General features: G+C 53.1%; 1 protein-coding gene across 2 annotated transcripts in view; it reads right to left on the reverse strand.

Moving 5' to 3' along the window:
- Positions 1 to 4,628, reverse strand: part of Kcng2 (potassium voltage-gated channel modifier subfamily G member 2) — an 87,251-nt gene extending 82,623 nt beyond the window's left edge. For both annotated transcript variants that reach the window (XR_010041342.1, XM_063231398.1), the window contains exon 1: positions 4,382 to 4,628. The gene's annotated coding sequence lies outside the window, so the exon portion shown is untranslated. The remainder of the gene's footprint in view (positions 1 to 4,381) is intronic.
- Between the last annotated feature and the right edge of the window lie 2,251 nt (positions 4,629 to 6,879).

Here is a 6,879-nt window from a genome sequence, read left to right on the forward strand (position 1 = left end):
ATAAAACCTAAAATGTGTAACTGTCATGGTAAAAAAGAGAGGAAAAGAAAGTGCTCTAAAGGATATAACTGTATGTATATTTAAGCATATAAGATAGATGACCATATTACTGAGTTTACTGGATCATTGAACAGAACTGTTTGCAGTTTCACTGTTGGAATGTCCACTTTATAAGCTTTAATTTTGTAACTTGAACAATTATTTCTAAGATGACAATATGTAATCCATTAACTAGTGATTTCCTACTGTTTATTTTTTTCTGTAAATCTGTATAACTTATACCCTTTCTCTGCTTTTTTTTCTTTTTTCCTCCTTAAATAAAATTAAAAAAAAAAAAAGCCACCAAGAGCACCACGGAAAAACACCACAGCTGAGCAACAGGTCACAAATGAAGAGCCCCACCTCTCACTAGGAGGTGGTCATGTGTGATATCCAAAGCCACAGATCTGGAACAGAAGCAGAATGCTCCTTGTGAATGCAAGTGGGCACACAGCCATGGTCCAGAGTGTCAGCAGAGCTAAGACTCTGTCTACCAGCAGCACAACAGGGCATACAGTTTCATCAGATTGCCTGGCCACCTTGGACATTTCAGAGGGGCCATGAGTGATCTCCATATTCAGCCTCTCCAAAGACTTACAGAGACTGAAGTGCTGACACCTTGCTGCAAGGCTGTGGGCCTGTGACATGTGTCCTGGGTTAGCATCTGGCATCACCAGCCTTCTGGTTTACAACTTTCAACTAAATTCAGCTTTTCAAACATGCATCTCAAAGTCTTGTCCATAATAGTGATATTTAGAATACTGACAAATACACAGCTTTCCAGTAATGAAAATCACTTGGAATGCATATTCAAAATCTACACTGCAGGCCCCACCCCAACCTCCCCCTTTGGAATCCCCACAACGGGGTGCAGAACACAGTTGACTGTGAGTCCCCACCAGCATCACAGAAAGCATGTGGGTGCATCAGAAGACACACTGACTTGCCTCCATGTGCATGGAGCCGTGTGTGACAGCACAGGTTGTACCTAGGCCCCTGAGAAGCCCTCAGCTGGAAGTGGCATCAGAAACTAGCAGAGCAGAGGATCAGACACAATAGACCACAAGAATCATCTACAGCAATAAATGTGCCTCTTCTGGCTGAAATTTGGTTAAAATTGCTGCCATATTCAGATCAGCCCGAGGGTTTCTGGGGGCTCTGCCAGGCCTGTGAATTCTAGCCTTTGATTTCATGTGTCCAACACATCCAAGTCTAATGTAATATTTAAACTCCATTGTTTAACTAGCTGAGATGGTGAATAGTACCCCGGAAGGGTCATTTACTCCTAAAAACTGCCACCTAGGCTCCTGGCCACAGTAGTGTCCTGCTTGGTCCTCATGGGAGCCCAGTGCTCTGGTAGACACTGTGCTAAGCACCTGCAGTGGTGCACAGGTGCCTAGCGGAGGCCACTTGGTCCTTGGAGGACAGGGGAGGCCCTGCACTCTGAGATGCCAGGATTCCTGGGGTGGGCGAGAGCCCCACAGGAGCTCTAACAGGAGAAGGGCCTCTGCCTTCATCAGAGAGTGCATTTCTACTCTGAAGATCCCTTTCTTTACCTGAATAAAGCACCACGACAGTCCTTTGTACTATTTTTTCACACTTCTAAATTTTACATTTCTAAACTCATAAATGAAAATAGTGGGTATTTTCTTTCTGAAGAACTGCAATACTGATTTTCCTTTGCTACAACACATCTTCGTCCTCTTACCCCGAGAGTGCCAAAACAGTGTGGCCTTCCCATCTGTTTGGAACCCACATATGGCCTAAAAACTTGTCTACCTCTGTGGCCAGTGAGGCCGCTTTCCTACATCTGTCCTCAGAGGAAAGTCATTACCAGTTCACAAGTGCTTCTCACGGCTCCCTAGGCTTGCTCTTCCCCCACCAACATGCTCAGCAAAGGAAGCCCCTCAGAGGCGGCAGATGAGAAGCCTGGCAAATCAGTTTCCCTTCCCAGCCAGCCTTGGCTTTGTCCTGAAAGGGAGCACTGGAAATCTCCCACAGAGGCCACTCTGCTGTGAAGGGACTCTGAGTGACACCTCCTGTTTAAGGAGGGCTCTGCCTCAGGCAAGCTGAGTGGACCGAAAGCAGCATCTTCAGCTGTGGGTACACAGAGCATCTCTCTGTGGGACTCTGGGCATCATGGGGGAGCGCTAAGCAGCCCTCTTATTGGGCCATCACCCCTTCTCACAACAGGGAGGCAGGGGCACACAGACCAGGTTCTGCTCAGCCACCTGACCGCCAGCAGCGGAGACCCCCATGATTCCTCACCTCAGGCGGTGCTCCTGGATGTGGTGTTAGCCCTGAAAATCTCTGTGCCTCATGAAATCACTACCAGTGGGAAAGTGTTGAGACATTCAGCCCCCCATGGCCATCTCAACTCCCCAGGCACACTCTCCTAATTCACAATTGTCCTACCCGGCGCCTGTGTATCCTAGGACCACCCTTCCACCTGCCCGCACACATCCACACCACACCGGGCTGCAGAGTGGACAGTGCCTTCCACCCCAAACAACCTGCAGCTCCTCATGCCTGCCAAGTGCCTGGGAAGACACACTCTTTCCAGAAAACCAGCCCAGATCCATAGGACAAGAGTGAGATCCTTTCACACCAGATCAGAAGGAGGTCCTCCTCAAAGACATGCATTCTCCACAGCAAACCCACCAACCTATGTGTTCTACATGACCTACTAATTATGGCACATAAACCTGTAATTATGGTAATGCCGCTCCCAGCCATACACTAGGTAGAACTCTTAATTATAACTCAAATAATTAATCGACCAGCACACATTTTTCTGAGCATCTGGCCCACGCAGGACTCTACCAGGCTCTGAAGAGGAAAATTGCACAACTCCACTCTCCGTCAACCAGGGACTCCTCTCCTCCCTCTCCCTGTGCCTCCACAAACACCCAATTTGTTTCTTAAATTATGGAAATCTCAAGATATAAAAAAATTTCTGCCAAGTGGGATATATAAATTGGCTCTGGCCTTGGAAACAATCCGAAAGTTGTTTTCATAGCCTCTCTCCAACTAAGACACAGAAACAGTAGTCATTTCTGGGCAGTGCATAATCCCGCCTGTGTGACTGGTGCTGAATAGGAACCCGCCGACACATGGATTTCATCCCCGAAGGCACCACAGTCTCCCCAAATTCACAGATTAAGAGAAGGCAGAGCAATTTCAATTCAGTAACAACAGCCAAGCCTTCAAGGCCGACCCCACAGACAGTCAAAGGGTAGGGCAGGGGAGGCGCTGAGGGACCTGCCCTTGGAGGAGTCCTCTGCTATCTAGCTTCGGGTTTACCTAACTGGCCCAAGGGCAGGGCTGAGGAATGAACCATCACTTAACCACTGAGACTTCCCAAGTGGGTCAGGATCCATTATTCACATTGCTCCAAACCCTGGCTTGACAGGATTATTCTCTGCAGCTAGAGGGAGAGGAGGAGGACTAAGGAGCAGGGAGCAGAAAGGAAGACTTCCAGAATTCCAAGGGCCCAGGAGAACCCAGGTCAGGCCACGCGAGGAGAGCGCTGTCTGGAGGGGCTCGGCCTCGGGCTCTGGACAGAGCCACAGCTGCGCTGCTCTGACCGCTGGAGAGAAACCGGCTGGCCAGGCTCCCCAGCCGCATGTGCCTGCTGCGGTGTAAACAGGAGCGCACAAGCGCGCCCCGGGGTGCCAAGGACCTGCGGGCTGGGAAGCTCAGTGGGCGCAGAGCGCGGCTTACTCCCCGACAGCGGCTCGGAGGCCGCAAGTGCTGGGCACCGAGGGCGTCCAGGCCCACAGTTTCCTCCGGGCGGGGACCGGGCGGGCGCCGCGCTTCGAGTTCGCGGAATCCGCGGCTGCAAGAGGAAGGGCCCTGTCCGCGCGGCCAGCGCCCCGATGGTCGGGGCCGGCGGGCGCAGGGCGAGGCGAGCGTGCCCGCGCGTTGGCGTCCCCGGCCGCGGGGCATCCACCTCGCCGCGCTCCGGCCGGGCGGGGGTCTGCGCCGCGCCTCGCTCGTGTCTCCCCCTCGCGGGGGCCCGCGGCGGCCCCGGGGAGCCCTCCGGCCCTCTCGGCGCCTCCTGCTTTCCCCCGGGCTCCGGCAGGATCGACGCGGGCAGACGGGCGACAGCTGGCCCGGGCGCGCGGACTCCGGGGAGCGCACGACGCGGCCCGGCGCGCCCCTCTCGGCCCGAGCCCCGGGCGGCGCCCACGCGCGCCCCCAGCCCCCACCCCGCGGGCCCCCAGCGCCGCTGCCCAGCTGGAAACGCGCGCGTCCGGCCGGGCTACCCGCACTCGCGCTCTGCGCCCCACAGTCTCCTCGCGAGGAAGACACCCTGGCCCCACGCCCCGCGCAACTTTACCTCGGGGCAGGGCTCAAGGTTGCGGGATCTGCACACCAGCCCGCCGCAGCTCCTCGGGGCGGAGCTCGGCATCCCGGAGCTGGCAGTCGAGCCAGGCACCGCCCCGCGCACCGTGCCGGCCCCACCGGCCGGCTGCGTCCTGGCCTGCAGTGGCACGGCGCCCCCTCGTGCTAAGTGGGGTCCCCAGGACTTGGACCCCCGCTCCCCTCCGTGATTAGGGAGGCGCCAGTACCTCACCCAGGACCGTGGAGGGACAAACACACACACACACACACACACACACACACACACACACACACACGAGCTCCTACACTTTCCACTAAATCGCACTCTCAAGACTTATAATGACGTAGGCACACAGGTATACATACTCGCTTTCACACTCATGCAAACCCACAGGCTCAAACACACATGGCCACACTCAAACACCAGCTCACCCTCACATACTTGTTTCACACGTATAATCATACACACTACATTCACACACATAACTACACAGTTACATATTCTCAGGCTCACATATATACAGGCATATAAACACTCAGGCACGCACACATACACTCCCAGACACACTTACACACATGCACACTCATACCCGGAGGCTACTCTGGAGTTATAACTGTCTCCCGTAGCCACACCCTGGGGGAAAGAAATGAGGGTCTCCAAAGCAAAGCACAGCTCTGGTCAGTGGCCTAAGACCCTGGGGTCGTGATTTTGCATTCAAGGGAAAAGTCAGTGTTTGCGGGCTTTGAAGACCCTTGCCTGGGCCAGAGGGGCCTGCTGTATAGGGTTAGATGGCAGGGCCTGGGCAGGGATCTGGCATGGCGGGGAGGCCCCTGTTAGCAGCTATGTTCTCATTGCATCCCGAAACAGAAATGTTCTACTCTAGCTTCTGCAGAACACCAGGCCTGCAAACGAGGGCCCTGGAAATATTCACAGAACTGAGAACGCAGGAGGCCAGGCACCACCCAGAAGCTCATCCCCTGCCATGGGACATGATGGCCTCTGAGTAGAGATACGGGTGTGAATGGTTTGGTTTGTTTGCAGTTGGCCTCACAGGGCTAGGCTCACTAGCATATTGACATGAGGCAGAACGGGCTGGCCACCCCTCAAACATGAGAATGCATAGCAAACACAGTCCTGCACCCAGTACCGGTGAGTCCCATGAGGTGGTGTTCTGCAGGTACGCCTGTGATTTGTCCACATGGTCTCTTGCACTTTGCCTTGCCTGGACCTGCACTGTTCTGCTGAGAAGGAAACGCCCAGGCCCTCCCATTCCACCTCGGCTGTCTCTGTCAGAGCCTCCCTTTGTGCCAAGACCTTGGGTCACTGCGAGTGTGCAGTAGGACTAGCCCATTCTTCCCTCATGCAGACTCTGTGCTCCAGTTTACCCCGTCAGGCTGCTTACCCTCTTCCCTGGCACTGCATCACACTTGCCAACAGCCCTGGTTTGGTTGACCTTAGTCTCCAGGTCTCCAAGTCTATGTGTGCAGTTGTTGAGATTTTCTTTTTTCTCTGATCCACAATTCTCAGGTATCTAACTCTTTAAAATATATTACAATTTGTTCCATTACATTTTGTCTCAATAGTTTTTGCTAACCTGTCTAGTTAGCCTATCAGATGCTTCAGAATCTTAATCCACTCTGCTCCTTTCACATCTTGAGCCACTGGAAGATTGGTCAGTTGTGATGCAACCTCCAGCCACTGCTATGGGCCATGTCATTAGAAGCAGCACACATGCTGCACCACTCCCCAGCCAGTGCTGCTCTGGCTCTAAGAACAACATTTGCAGGCCTGGGTGTCCCACCAGCCCCGGCTCTCCCTACCATCTGTGCTGTTCAGCCGTTCCACATTTCCCATGTTGTTTGCAAGGCTGTCAGTGCTAATCAGATGCCTTTCTGGAATTGAAGTGTGATCAGTCGGGCATTTGAACCGGTACATCTATCAATATTACATCCCCAGGAAGACAGCAAATGTGGTCTGACCCGGCCTGATTGATGGGACTATGCTCAGTGCTGAGCCCATCATCAGGATCCATGCAGGATGAATACATGGCCCCAGGGACAGCAGAGGTCAGTGTGACTCTGCCTCAGGTCCCAGGGAACAGCAACCAGACCTGCTTTGCTCTTTGCATTGAGAATTGAAGAGTTAGTACTAGGATGTGCCTATCTCATAGTAACAAACCAGTTACTGTCATTATTTTAGGGGCTTACAAAACACATAATAATCCAGACGGTTGAAACACAATGCATATGCCAGCCAAGGTGCTGTAAGTTTGGGATCCAGGAGTTACTTGAGAAGGTCATTAGTGCATCTCTATCCCTGTGACTATGTGTCAGGATGTGGGACTGCTTCTTAAGGGCAGGGCCCAGGGTGGGTGACAGGTGACTGTGACCCTGCCAGCCTTGGGTCATGTTGTATTGCCTTTTCTAAATAATAAATTAGTATCTGTGTGAGAGATTTGCACTTTTGTGTGGCTTGTATTTTAGGAAGGGGAA

This window comes from Cavia porcellus, unplaced genomic scaffold, assembly GCF_034190915.1.
Source record: "Cavia porcellus strain 051 isolate PalLab524CR breed Dunkin Hartley unplaced genomic scaffold, mCavPor4.1 scaffold_20, whole genome shotgun sequence".
NCBI classification, from domain to species: Eukaryota; Metazoa; Chordata; class Mammalia; order Rodentia; family Caviidae; genus Cavia; species Cavia porcellus.